The following is a 13,920-nucleotide window of genomic DNA, read 5'->3' as shown; positions in this document are numbered from 1 at the left end:
TCAAAACGTGTTTATCAGCAGAAATAAACACGTTTTGGCAACTTTGGTCACCCCCATGTAAGTTATAGGGCAGGAACAGCACAGTTTTCAAAACGTGTTTTTCAGCCCGAAATAAACGCGTTTTCTCAGCCCTTAGAATCGCAGTGTACCTGCTTGGTTGAAAAGTGCCCACTGAGTCGGCCCTTAACCCCAGTGTGCTGAAATTGTCAAAACGTGTTTATCAGCAGAAATAAACACGTTTTGGCAACTTTGGTCACCCCCATGTAAGTTATAGGGCAGGAACAGCACAGTTTTCAAAACGTGTTTTTCAGCCCGAAATAAACGCGTTTTCTCAGCCCTTAGAATCGCAGTGTACCTGCTTGATTGAAAAGTGCCCACTGAGTCGGCCCTTAACCCCAGTGTGCTGAAATTGTCAAAACGTGTTTATCAGCAGAAATAAACACGTTTTGGCAACTTTGGTCACCCCCATGTAAGTTATCGGGCAGGAACAAGACAGTTTTCAAAACGTGTTTTTCAGCCCGAAATAAGCGCGTTTTCTCAGCCCTTAGAATCGCAGTGTAACTGCCTAGCTCAGAAGAGCCCCCTGAGTCGGCCCTTAACCCCAGTGTGCTGAAATTGTCAAAACGTTTTTATCAGCAGAAATAAACACGTTTTGGCAACTTTGGACACCCCCATGTAAGTTATAGGGCAGGAACAGCACAGTTTTCAAAACGTGTTTTTCAGCCCGAAATAAACGCGTTTTCTCAGCCCTTAGAATCGCAGTGTAACTGCCTGGCTCAGAAGAGCCCCCTGAGTCAGCCCTTAACCCCAGTGTGCTGAAATTGTCAAAACGTGTTTTTCAGCAGAAATAAAGACGTTTAGGCAACTTTGGTCACCCCCATGTAAGTTATAGGGCAGGAACAGCACAGTTTTCAAAACGTGTTTTTCAGCCCGAAATAAGCGCTTTTTCTCAGCCCTTAGAATCGCAGTGTACCTGCTTGGTTGAAAAGTGCCCACTGAGTCGGCCCTTAACCCCAGTGTGCTGAAATTGTCAAAACCTGTTTATCAGCAGAAATAAACACGTTTAGGCAACTTTGGTCACCCCCATGTAAGTTATAGGGCAGGAACAGCACAGTTTTCAAAACGTGTTTTTCAGCCCGAAATAAACGCGTTTTCTCAGCCCTTAGAATCGCAGTGTACCTGCTTGATTGAAAAGTGCCCACTGAGTCGGCCCTTAACCCCAGTGTGCTGAAATTGTCAAAACGTGTTTATCAGCAGAAATAAACACGTTTTGGCAACTTTGGTCACCCCCATGTAAGTTATAGGGCAGGAACAGCACAGTTTTCAAAACGTGTTTTTCAGCCCGAAATAAACGCGTTTTCTCAGCCCTTAGAATCGCAGTGTACCTGCTTGGTTGAAAAGTGCCCACTGAGTCGGCCCTTAACCCCAGTGTGCTGAAATTGTCAAAACGTGTTTATCAGCAGAAATAAACACGTTTAGGCAACTTTGGTCACCCCCATGTAAGTTATAGGGCAGGAACAAGACAGTTTTCAAAACGTGTTTTTCAGCCCGAAATAAGCGCGTTTTCTCAGCCCTTAGAATCGCAGTGTAACTGCCTGGCTCAGAAGAGCCCCCTGAGTCAGCCCTTAACCCCAGTGTGCTGAAATTGTCAAAACGTGTTTATCAGCAGAAATAAACACGTTTTGGCAACTTTGGTCACCCCCATGTAAGTTATAGGGCAGGAACAGCACAGTTTTCAAAACGTGTTTTTCAGCCCGAAATAAACGCGTTTTCTCAGCCCTTAGAATCGCAGTGTACCTGCTTGGTTGAAAAGTGCCCACTGAGTCGGCCCTTAACCCCAGTGTGCTGAAATTGTCAAAACGTGTTTATCAGCAGAAATAAACACGTTTTGGCAACTTTGGTCACCCCCATGTAAGTTATAGGGCAGGAACAAGACAGTTTTCAAAACGTGTTTTTCAGCCCGAAATAAACGCGTTTTCTCAGCCCTTAGAATCGCAGTGTAACTGCCTGGCTCAGAAGAGCCCCCTGAGTCAGCCCTTAACCCCAGTGTGCTGAAATTGTCAAAACGTGTTTATCAGCAGAAATAAACACGTTTTGGCAACTTTGGTCACCCCCATGTAAGTTATAGGGCAGGAACAGCACAGTTTTCAAAACGTGTTTTTCAGCCCGAAATAAACGCGTTTTCTCAGCCCTTAGAATCGCAGTGTACCTCCTTGGTTGAAAAGTGCCCACTGAGTCGGCCCTTAACCCCAGTGTGCTGACATTGTCAAAACGTGTTTTTCAGCAGAAATAAAGACGTTTAGGCAACTTTGGTCACCCCCATGTAAGTTATAGGGCAGGAACAGCACAGTTTTCAAAACGTGTTTTTCAGCCCGAAATAAGCGCGTTTTCTCAGCCCTTAGAATCGCAGTGTAACTGCCTGGCTCAGAAGAGCCCCCTGAGTCGGCCCTTAACCCCAGTGTGCTGAAATTGTCAAAACGTGTTTATCAGCAGAAATAAACACGTTTTGGCAACTTTGGTCACCCCCATGTAAGTTATAGGGCAGGAACAGCACAGTTTTCAAAACGTGTTTTTCAGCCCGAAATAAACGCGTTTTCTCAGCCCTTAGAATCGCAGTGTACCTGCTTGGTTGAAAAGTGCCCACTGAGTCGGCCCTTAACCCCAGTGTGCTGAAATTGTCAAAACGTGTTTATCAGCAGAAATAAACACGTTTAGGCAACTTTGGTCACCCCCATGTAAGTTATCGGGCAGGAACAAGACAGTTTTCAAAACGTGTTTTTCAGCCCGAAATAAGCGCGTTTTCTCAGCCCTTAGAATCGCAGTGTAACTGCCTAGCTCAGAAGAGCCCCCTGAGTCGGCCCTTAACCCCAGTGTGCTGAAATTGTCAAAACGTGTTTATCAGCAGAAATAAACACGTTTTGGCAACTTTGGTCACCCCCATGTAAGTTATAGGGCAGGAACAGCACAGTTTTCAAAACGTGTTTTTCAGCCCGAAATAAACGCGTTTTCTCAGCCCTTAGAATCGCAGTGTAACTGCCTGGCTCAGAAGAGCCCCCTGAGTCAGCCCTTAACCCCAGTGTGCTGAAATTGTCAAAACGTGTTTTTCAGCAGAAATAAAGACGTTTAGGCAACTTTGGTCACCCCCATGTAAGTTATAGGGCAGGAACAGCACAGTTTTCAAAACGTGTTTTTCAGCCCGAAATAAGCGCGTTTTCTCAGCCCTTAGAATCGCAGTGTACCTGCTTGGTTGAAAAGTGCCCACTGAGTCGGCCCTTAACCCCAGTGTGCTGAAATTGTCAAAACGTGTTTATCAGCAGAAATAAACACGTTTAGGCAACTTTGGTCACCCCCATGTAAGTTATAGGGCAGGAACAAGACAGTTTTCAAAACGTGTTTTTCAGCCCGACATAAGCGCGTTTTCTCAGCCCTTAGAATCGCAGTGTAACTACCTGGCTCAGAAGAGCCCCCTGAGTCAGCCCTTAACCCCAGTGTGCTGAAATTGTCAAAACGTGTTTATCAGCAGAAATAAACACGTTTTGGCAACTTTGGTCACCCCCATGTAAGTTATAGGGCAGGAACAGCACAGTTTTCAAAACGTGTTTTTCAGCCCGAAATAAACGCGTTTTCTCAGCCCTTAGAATCGCAGTGTACCTGCTTGGTTGAAAAGTGCCCACTGAGTCGGCCCTTAACCCCAGTGTGCTGAAATTGTCAAAACGTGTTTATCAGCAGAAATAAACACGTTTTGGCAACTTTGGTCACCCCCATGTAAGTTATAGGGCAGGAACAGCACAGTTTTCAAAACGTGTTTTTCAGCCCGAAATAAACGCGTTTTCTCAGCCCTTAGAATCGCAGTGTAACTGCCTGGCTCAGAAAAGCCCCCTGAGTCAGCCCTTAACCCAGTGTGCTGAAATTGTCAAAACGTGTTTTTCAGCAGAAATAAAGACGTTTAGGCAACTTTGGTCACCCCCATGTAAGTTATAGGGCAGGAACAGCACAGTTTTCAAAACGTGTTTTTCAGCCCGAAATAAGCGCGTTTTCTCAGCCCTTAGAATCGCAGTGTACCTGCTTGGTTGAAAAGTGCCCACTGAGTCGGCCCTTAACCCCAGTGTGCTGAAATTGTCAAAACGTGTTTATCAGCAGAAATAAACACGTTTAGGCAACTTTGGTCACCCCCATGTAAGTTATAGGGCAGGAACAAGACAGTTTTCAAAACGTGTTTTTCAGCCCGAAATAAGCGCGTTTTCTCATCCCTTAGAATCGCAGTGTAACTGCCTGGCTCAGAAGAGCCCCCTGAGTCAGCCCTTAACCCCAGTGTGCTGAAATTGTCAAAACGTGTTTATCAGCAGAAATAAACACGTTTTGGCAACTTTGGTCACCCCCATGTAAGTTATAGGGTAGGAACAGCACAGTTTTCAAAACGTGTTTTTCAGCCCGAAATAAACGCGTTTTCTCAGCCCTTAGAATCGCAGTGTAACTGCCTGGCTCAGAAGAGCCCCCTGAGTCAGCCCTTAACCCCAGTGTGCTGAAATTGTCAAAACGTGTTTATCAGCAGAAATAAACACGTTTTGGCAACTTTGGTCACCCCCATGTAAGTTATAGGGCAGGAACAGCACAGTTTTCAAAACGTGTTTTTCAGCCCGAAATAAACGCGTTTTCTCAGCCCTTAGAATCGCAGTGTACCTGCTTGGTTGAAAAGTGCCCACTGAGTCGGCCCTTAACCCCAGTGTGCTGAAATTGTCAAAACGTGTTTATCAGCAGAAATAAACACGTTTAGGCAACTTTGGTCACCCCCATGTAAGTTATAGGGCAGGAACAGCACAGTTTTCAAAACGTGTTTTTCAGCCCGAAATAAACGCGTTTTCTCAGCCCTTAGAATCGCAGTGTACCTGCTTGGTTGAAAAGTGCCCACTGAGTCGGCCCTTAACCCCAGTGTGCTGAAATTGTCAAAACGTGTTTATCAGCAGAAATAAACACGTTTTGGCAACTTTGGTCACCCCCATGTACGTTATAGGGCAGGAACAGCACAGTTTTCAAAACGTGTTTTTCAGCCCGAAATATGCGCGTTTTCTCAGCCCTTAGAATCGCAGTGTAACTGCCTGGCTCAGAAGAGCCCCGTGAGTCAGCCCTTAACCCCAGTGTGCTGAAATTGTCAAAACGTGTTTTTCAGCAGAAATAAAGACGTTTAGGCAACTTTGGTCACCCCCATGTAAGTTATAGGGCAGGAACAGCACAGTTTTCAAAACGTGTTTTTCAGCCCGAAATAAACGCGTTTTCTCAGCCCTTAGAATCGCAGTGTACCTGCTTGGTTGAAAAGTGCCCACTGAGTCGGCCCTTAACCCCAGTGTGCTGAAATTGTCAAAACGTGTTTATCAGCAGAAATAAACACGTTTAGGCAACTTTGGTCACCCCCATGTAAGTTATAGGGCAGGAACAAGACAGTTTTCAAAACGTGTTTTTCAGCCCAAATAAGCGCGTTTTCTCAGCCCTTAGAATCGCAGTGTAACTGCCTGGCTCAGAAGAGCCCCCTGAGTCAGCCCTTAACCCCAGTGTGCTGAAATTGTCAAAACGTGTTTATCAGCAGAAATAAACACGTTTTGGCAACTTTGGTCACCCCCATGTAAGTTATAGGGCAGGAACAGCACAGTTTTCAAAACGTGTTTCTCAGCCCGAAATAAACGCGTTTTCTCAGCCCTTAGAATCGCAGTGTACCTGCTTGGTTGAAAAGTGCCCACTGAGTCGGCCCTTAACCCCAGTGTGCTGAAATTGTCAAAACGTGTTTATCAGCAGAAATAAACACGTTTAGGCAACTTTGGTCACCCCCATGTAAGTTATCGGGCAGGAACAAGACAGTTTTCAAAACGTGTTTTTCAGCCCGAAATAAGCGCGTTTTCTCAGCCCTTAGAATCGCAGTGTAACTGCCTAGCTCAGAAGAGCCCCCTGAGTCGGCCCTTAACCCCAGTGTGCTGAAATTGTCAAAACGTGTTTATCAGCAGAAATAAACACGTTTTGGCAACTTTGGTCACCCCCATGTAAGTTATAGGGCAGGAACAGCACAGTTTTCAAAACGTGTTTTTCAGCCCGAAATAAACGCGTTTTCTCAGCCCTTAGAATCGCAGTGTAACTGCCTGGCTCAGAAGAGCCCCCTGAGTCAGCCCTTAACCCCAGTGTGCTGAAATTGTCAAAACGTGTTTTTCAGCAGAAATAAAGACGTTTAGGCAACTTTGGTCACCCCCATGTAAGTTATAGGGCAGGAACAGCACAGTTTTCAAAACGTGTTTTTCAGCCCGAAATAAGCGCGTTTTCTCAGCCCTTAGAATCGCAGTGTACCTGCTTGGTTGAAAAGTGCCCACTGAGTCGGCCCTTAACCCCAGTGTGCTGAAATTGTCAAAACGTGTTTATCAGCAGAAATAAACACGTTTAGGCAACTTTGGTCACCCCCATGTAAGTTATAGGGCAGGAACAAGACAGTTTTCAAAACGTGTTTTTCAGCCCGACATAAGCGCGTTTTCTCAGCCCTTAGAATCGCAGTGTAACTACCTGGCTCAGAAGAGCCCCCTGAGTCAGCCCTTAACCCCAGTGTGCTGAAATTGTCAAAACGTGTTTATCAGCAGAAATAAACACGTTTTGGCAACTTTGGTCACCCCCATGTAAGTTATAGGGCAGGAACAGCACAGTTTTCAAAACGTGTTTTTCAGCCCGAAATAAACGCGTTTTCTCAGCCCTTAGAATCGCAGTGTACCTGCTTGGTTGAAAAGTGCCCACTGAGTCGGCCCTTAACCCCAGTGTGCTGAAATTGTCAAAACGTGTTTATCAGCAGAAATAAACACGTTTTGGCAACTTTGGTCACCCCCATGTAAGTTATAGGGCAGGAACAGCACAGTTTTCAAAACGTGTTTTTCAGCCCGAAATAAACGCGTTTTCTCAGCCCTTAGAATCGCAGTGTAACTGCCTGGCTCAGAAGAGCCCCCTGAGTCAGCCCTTAACCCAGTGTGCTGAAATTGTCAAAACGTGTTTTTCAGCAGAAATAAAGACGTTTAGGCAACTTTGGTCACCCCCATGTAAGTTATAGGGCAGGAACAGCACAGTTTTCAAAACGTGTTTTTCAGCCCGAAATAAGCGCGTTTTCTCAGCCCTTAGAATCGCAGTGTACCTGCTTGGTTGAAAAGTGCCCACTGAGTCGGCCCTTAACCCCAGTGTGCTGAAATTGTCAAAACGTGTTTATCAGCAGAAATAAACACGTTTAGGCAACTTTGGTCACCCCCATGTAAGTTATAGGGCAGGAACAAGACAGTTTTCAAAACGTGTTTTTCAGCCCGAAATAAGCGCGTTTTCTCATCCCTTAGAATCGCAGTGTAACTGCCTGGCTCAGAAGAGCCCCCTGAGTCAGCCCTTAACCCCAGTGTGCTGAAATTGTCAAAACGTGTTTATCAGCAGAAATAAACACGTTTTGGCAACTTTGGTCACCCCCATGTAAGTTATAGGGTAGGAACAGCACAGTTTTCAAAACGTGTTTTTCAGCCCGAAATAAACGCGTTTTCTCAGCCCTTAGAATCGCAGTGTAACTGCCTGGCTCAGAAGAGCCCCCTGAGTCAGCCCTTAACCCCAGTGTGCTGAAATTGTCAAAACGTGTTTATCAGCAGAAATAAACACGTTTTGGCAACTTTGGTCACCCCCATGTAAGTTATAGGGCAGGAACAGCACAGTTTTCAAAACGTGTTTTTCAGCCCGAAATAAACGCGTTTTCTCAGCCCTTAGAATCGCAGTGTACCTGCTTGGTTGAAAAGTGCCCACTGAGTCGGCCCTTAACCCCAGTGTGCTGAAATTGTCAAAACGTGTTTATCAGCAGAAATAAACACGTTTAGGCAACTTTGGTCACCCCCATGTAAGTTATAGGGCAGGAACAGCACAGTTTTCAAAACGTGTTTTTCAGCCCGAAATAAACGCGTTTTCTCAGCCCTTAGAATCGCAGTGTACCTGCTTGGTTGAAAAGTGCCCACTGAGTCGGCCCTTAACCCCAGTGTGCTGAAATTGTCAAAACGTGTTTATCAGCAGAAATAAACACGTTTTGGCAACTTTGGTCACCCCCATGTACGTTATAGGGCAGGAACAGCACAGTTTTCAAAACGTGTTTTTCAGCCCGAAATATGCGCGTTTTCTCAGCCCTTAGAATCGCAGTGTAACTGCCTGGCTCAGAAGAGCCCCGTGAGTCAGCCCTTAACCCCAGTGTGCTGAAATTGTCAAAACGTGTTTTTCAGCAGAAATAAAGACGTTTAGGCAACTTTGGTCACCCCCATGTAAGTTATAGGGCAGGAACAGCACAGTTTTCAAAACGTGTTTTTCAGCCCGAAATAAACGCGTTTTCTCAGCCCTTAGAATCGCAGTGTACCTGCTTGGTTGAAAAGTGCCCACTGAGTCGGCCCTTAACCCCAGTGTGCTGAAATTGTCAAAACGTGTTTATCAGCAGAAATAAACACGTTTAGGCAACTTTGGTCACCCCCATGTAAGTTATAGGGCAGGAACAAGACAGTTTTCAAAACGTGTTTTTCAGCCCAAATAAGCGCGTTTTCTCAGCCCTTAGAATCGCAGTGTAACTGCCTGGCTCAGAAGAGCCCCCTGAGTCAGCCCTTAACCCCAGTGTGCTGAAATTGTCAAAACGTGTTTATCAGCAGAAATAAACACGTTTTGGCAACTTTGGTCACCCCCATGTAAGTTATAGGGCAGGAACAGCACAGTTTTCAAAACGTGTTTTTCAGCCCGAAATAAACGCGTTTTCTCAGCCCTTAGAATCGCAGTGTACCTGCTTGGTTGAAAAGTGCCCACTGAGTCGGCCCTTAACCCCAGTGTGCTGAAATTGTCAAAACGTGTTTATCAGCAGAAATAAACACGTTTTGGCAACTTTGGTCACCCCCATGTAAGTTATAGGGCAGGAACAGCACAGTTTTCAAAACGTGTTTTTCAGCCCGAAATAAACGCGTTTTCTCAGCCCTTAGAATCGCAGTGTAACTGCCTGGCTCAGAAGAGCCCCCTGAGTCAGCCCTTAACCCAGTGTGCTGAAATTGTCAAAACGTGTTTTTCAGCAGAAATAAAGACGTTTAGGCAACTTTGGTCACCCCCATGTAAGTTATAGGGCAGGAACAGCACAGTTTTCAAAACGTGTTTTTCAGCCCGAAATAAGCGCGTTTTCTCAGCCCTTAGAATCGCAGTGTACCTGCTTGGTTGAAAAGTGCCCACTGAGTCGGCCCTTAACCCCAGTGTGCTGAAATTGTCAAAACGTGTTTATCAGCAGAAATAAACACGTTTAGGCAACTTTGGTCACCCCCATGTAAGTTATAGGGCAGGAACAAGACAGTTTTCAAAACGTGTTTTTCAGCCCGAAATAAGCGCGTTTTCTCATCCCTTAGAATCGCAGTGTAACTGCCTGGCTCAGAAGAGCCCCCTGAGTCAGCCCTTAACCCCAGTGTGCTGAAATTGTCAAAACGTGTTTATCAGCAGAAATAAACACGTTTTGGCAACTTTGGTCACCCCCATGTAAGTTATAGGGTAGGAACAGCACAGTTTTCAAAACGTGTTTTTCAGCCCGAAATAAACGCGTTTTCTCAGCCCTTAGAATCGCAGTGTAACTGCCTGGCTCAGAAGAGCCCCCTGAGTCAGCCCTTAACCCCAGTGTGCTGAAATTGTCAAAACGTGTTTATCAGCAGAAATAAACACGTTTTGGCAACTTTGGTCACCCCCATGTAAGTTATAGGGCAGGAACAGCACAGTTTTCAAAACGTATTTTTCAGCCCGAAATAAACGCGTTTTCTCAGCCCTTAGAATCGCAGTGTACCTGCTTGGTTGAAAAGTGCCCACTGAGTCGGCCCTTAACCCCAGTGTGCTGAAATTGTCAAAACGTGTTTATCAGCAGAAATAAACACGTTTAGGCAACTTTGGTCACCCCCATGTAAGTTATAGGGCAGGAACAGCACAGTTTTCAAAACGTGTTTTTCAGCCCGAAATAAACGCGTTTTCTCAGCCCTTAGAATCGCAGTGTACCTGCTTGGTTGAAAAGTGCCCACTGAGTCGGCCCTTAACCCCAGTGTGCTGAAATTGTCAAAACGTGTTTATCAGCAGAAATAAACACGTTTTGGCAACTTTGGTCACCCCCATGTACGTTATAGGGCAGGAACAGCACAGTTTTCAAAACGTGTTTTTCAGCCCGAAATATGCGCGTTTTCTCAGCCCTTAGAATCGCAGTGTAACTGCCTGGCTCAGAAGAGCCCCGTGAGTCAGCCCTTAACCCCAGTGTGCTGAAATTGTCAAAACGTGTTTTTCAGCAGAAATAAAGACGTTTAGGCAACTTTGGTCACCCCCATGTAAGTTATAGGGCAGGAACAGCACAGTTTTCAAAACGTGTTTTTCAGCCCGAAATAAACGCGTTTTCTCAGCCCTTAGAATCGCAGTGTACCTGCTTGGTTGAAAAGTGCCCACTGAGTCGGCACTTAACCCCAGTGTGCTGAAATTGTCAAAACGTGTTTATCAGCAGAAATAAACACGTTTAGGCAACTTTGGTCACCCCCATGTAAGTTATAGGGCAGGAACAAGACAGTTTTCAAAACGTGTTTTTCAGCCCAAATAAGCGCGTTTTCTCAGCCCTTAGAATCGCAGTGTAACTGCCTGGCTCAGAAGAGCCCCCTGAGTCAGCCCTTAACCCCAGTGTGCTGAAATTGTCAAAACGTGTTTATCAGCAGAAATAAACACGTTTTGGCAACTTTGGTCACCCCCATGTAAGTTATAGGGCAGGAACAGCACAGTTTTCAAAACGTGTTTTTCAGCCCGAAATAAACGCGTTTTCTCAGCCCTTAGAATCGCAGTGTACCTGCTTGGTTGAAAAGTGCCCACTGAGTCGGCCCTTAACCCCAGTGTGCTGAAATTGTCAAAACGTGTTTATCAGCAGAAATAAACACGTTTAGGCAACTTTGGTCACCCCCATGTAAGTTATAGGGCAGGAACAACACAGTTTTCAAAACGTGTTTTTCAGCCCGAAATAAGCGCGTTTTCTCAGCCCTTAGAATCGCAGTGTAACTGCCTGGCTCAGAAGAGCCCCCTGAGTCAGCCCTTAACCCCAGTGTGCTGAAATTGTCAAAACGTGTTTATCAGCAGAAATAAACACGTTTTGGCAACTTTGGTCACCCCCATGTAAGTTATAGGGCAGGAACAGCACAGTTTTCAAAACGTGTTTTTCAGCCCGAAATAAACGCGTTTTCTCAGCCCTTAGAATCGCAGTGTACCTGCTTGGTTGAAAAGTGCCCACTGAGTCGGCCCTTAACCCCAGTGTGCTGAAATTGTCAAAACGTGTTTATCAGCAGAAATAAACACGTTTTGGCAACTTTGGTCACCCCCATGTAAGTTATAGGGCAGGAACAGCACAGTTTTCAAAACGTGTTTTTCAGCACGAAATAAACGCGTTTTCTCAGCCCTTAGAATCGCAGTGTACCTGCTTGGTTGAAAAGTGCCCACTGAGTCGGCCCTTAACCCCAGTGTGCTGAAATTGTCAAAACGTGTTTATCAGCAGAAATAAACACGTTTAGGCAACTTTGGTCACCCCCATGTAAGTTATAGGGCAGGAACAAGACAGTTTTCAAAACGTGTTTTTCAGCCCGAAATAAGCGCGTTTTCTCAGCCCTTAGAATCGCAGTGTAACTACCTGGCTCAGAAGAGCCCCCTGAGTCAGCCCTTAACCCCAGTGTGCTGAAATTGTCAAAACGTGTTTATCAGCAGAAATAAACACGTTTTGGCAACTTTGGTCACCCCCATGTAAGTTATAGGGCAGGAACAGCACAGTTTTCAAAACGTGTTTTTCAGCCCGAAATAAACGCGTTTTCTCAGCCCTTAGAATCGCAGTGTACCTGCTTGGTTGAAAAGTGCCCACTGAGTCGGCCCTTAACCCCAGTGTGCTGAAATTGTCAAAACGTGTTTATCAGCAGAAATAAACACGTTTTGGCAACTTTGGTCACCCCCATGTAAGTTATAGGGGAGGAACAGCACAGTTTTCAAAACGTGTTTTTCAGCCCGAAATAAACGCGTTTTCTCAGCCCTTAGAATCGCAGTGTACCTGCTTGGTTGAAAAGTGCCCACTGAGTCGGCCCTTAACCCCAGTGTGCTGAAATTGTCAAAACGTGTTTTTCAGCAGAAATAAAGACGTTTAGGCAACTTTGGTCACCCCCATGTAAGTTATAGGGCAGGAACAGCACAGTTTTCAAAACGTGTTTTTCAGCCCGAAATAAGCGCGTTTTCTCAGCCCTTAGAATCGCAGTGTAACTGCCTGGCTCAGAAGAGCCCCCTGAGTCGGCCCTTAACCCCAGTGTGCTGAAATTCTCAAAACGTGTTTATCAGCAGAAATAAAGACGTTTTGGCAACTTTGGTCACCCCCATGTAAGTTATAGGGCAGGAACAGCACAGTTTTCAAAACGTGTTTTTCAGCCCGAAATAAGCGCGTTTTCTCAGCCCTTAGAATCGCAGTGTACCTGCTTGGTTGAAAAGTGCCCACTGAGTCGGCCCTTAACCCCAGTGTGCTGAAATTGTCAAAACGTGTTTATCAGCAGAAATAAACACGTTTAGGCAACTTTGGTCACCCCCATGTAAGTTATAGGGCAGGAACAAGACAGTTTTCAAAACGTGTTTTTCAGCCCGAAATAAGCGCGTTTTCTCAGCCCTTAGAATCGCAGTGTAACTACCTGGCTCAGAAGAGCCCCCTGAGTCAGCCCTTAACCCCAGTGTGCTGAAATTGTCAAAACGTGTTTATCAGCAGAAATAAACACGTTTTGGCAACTTTGGTCACCCCCATGTAAGTTATAGGGCAGGAACAGCACAGTTTTCAAAACGTGTTTTTCAGCCCGAAATAAACGCGTTTTTTCAGCCCTTAGAATCGCAGTGTACCTGCTTGGTTGAAAAGTGCCCACTGAGTCGGCCCTTAACCCCAGTGTGCTGAAATTGTCAAAACGTGTTTATCAGCAGAAATAAACACGTTTTGGCAACTTTGGTCACCCCCATGTAAGTTATAGGGCAGGAACAGCACAGTTTTCAAAACGTGTTTTTCAGCCCGAAATAAACGCGTTTTCTCAGCCCTTAGAATCGCAGTGTAAATGCCTGGCTCAGAAGAGCCCCCTGAGTCAGCCCTTAACCCCAGTGTGCTGAAATTGTCAAAACGTGTTTTTCAGCAGAAATAAACACGTTTAGGCAACTTTGGTCACCCCCATGTAAGTTATAGGGCAGGAACAGCACAGTTTTCAAAACGTGTTTTTCAGCCCGAAATAAACGCGTTTTCTCAGCCCTTAGAATCGCAGTGTACCTGCTTGGTTGAAAAGTGCCCACTGAGTCGGCCCTTAACCCCAGTGTGCTGAAATTGTCAAAACGTGTTTATCAGCAGAAATAAACACGTTTAGGCAACTTTGGTCACCCCCATGTAAGTTATAGGGCAGGAACAAGACAGTTTTCAAAACGTGTTTTTCAGCCCGAAATAAGCGCGTTTTCTCAGCCCTTAGAATCGCAGTGTAACTGCCTGGCTCAGAAGAGCCCCCTGAGTCAGCCCTTAACCCCAGTGTGCTGAAATTGTCAAAACGTGTTTATCAGCAGAAATAAACACGTTTAGGCAACTTTGGTCACCCCCATGTAAGTTATAGGGCAGGAACAGCACAGTTTTCAAAACGTGTTTTTCAGCCCGAAATAAACGCGTTTTCTCAGCCCTTAGAATCGCAGTGTACCTGCTTGATTGAAAAGTGCCCACTGAGTCGGCCCTTAACCCCAGTGTGCTGAAATTGTCAAAACGTGTTTATCAGCAGAAATAAACACGTTTTGGCAACTTTGGTCACCCCCATGTAAGTTATAGGGCCGGAACAGCACAGTTTTCAAAACGTGTTTTTCAGCCCGAAATAAACGCGTTTT

Source organism: Atractosteus spatula (genome assembly GCF_055471065.1).
Source record: "Atractosteus spatula isolate fAtrSpa1 chromosome 10 unlocalized genomic scaffold, fAtrSpa1.hap1 SUPER_10_unloc_4, whole genome shotgun sequence".
In the NCBI taxonomy this organism is placed as follows: Eukaryota; Metazoa; Chordata; class Actinopteri; order Semionotiformes; family Lepisosteidae; genus Atractosteus; species Atractosteus spatula.
Note: the sequence above shows the minus strand (reverse complement) of the source record.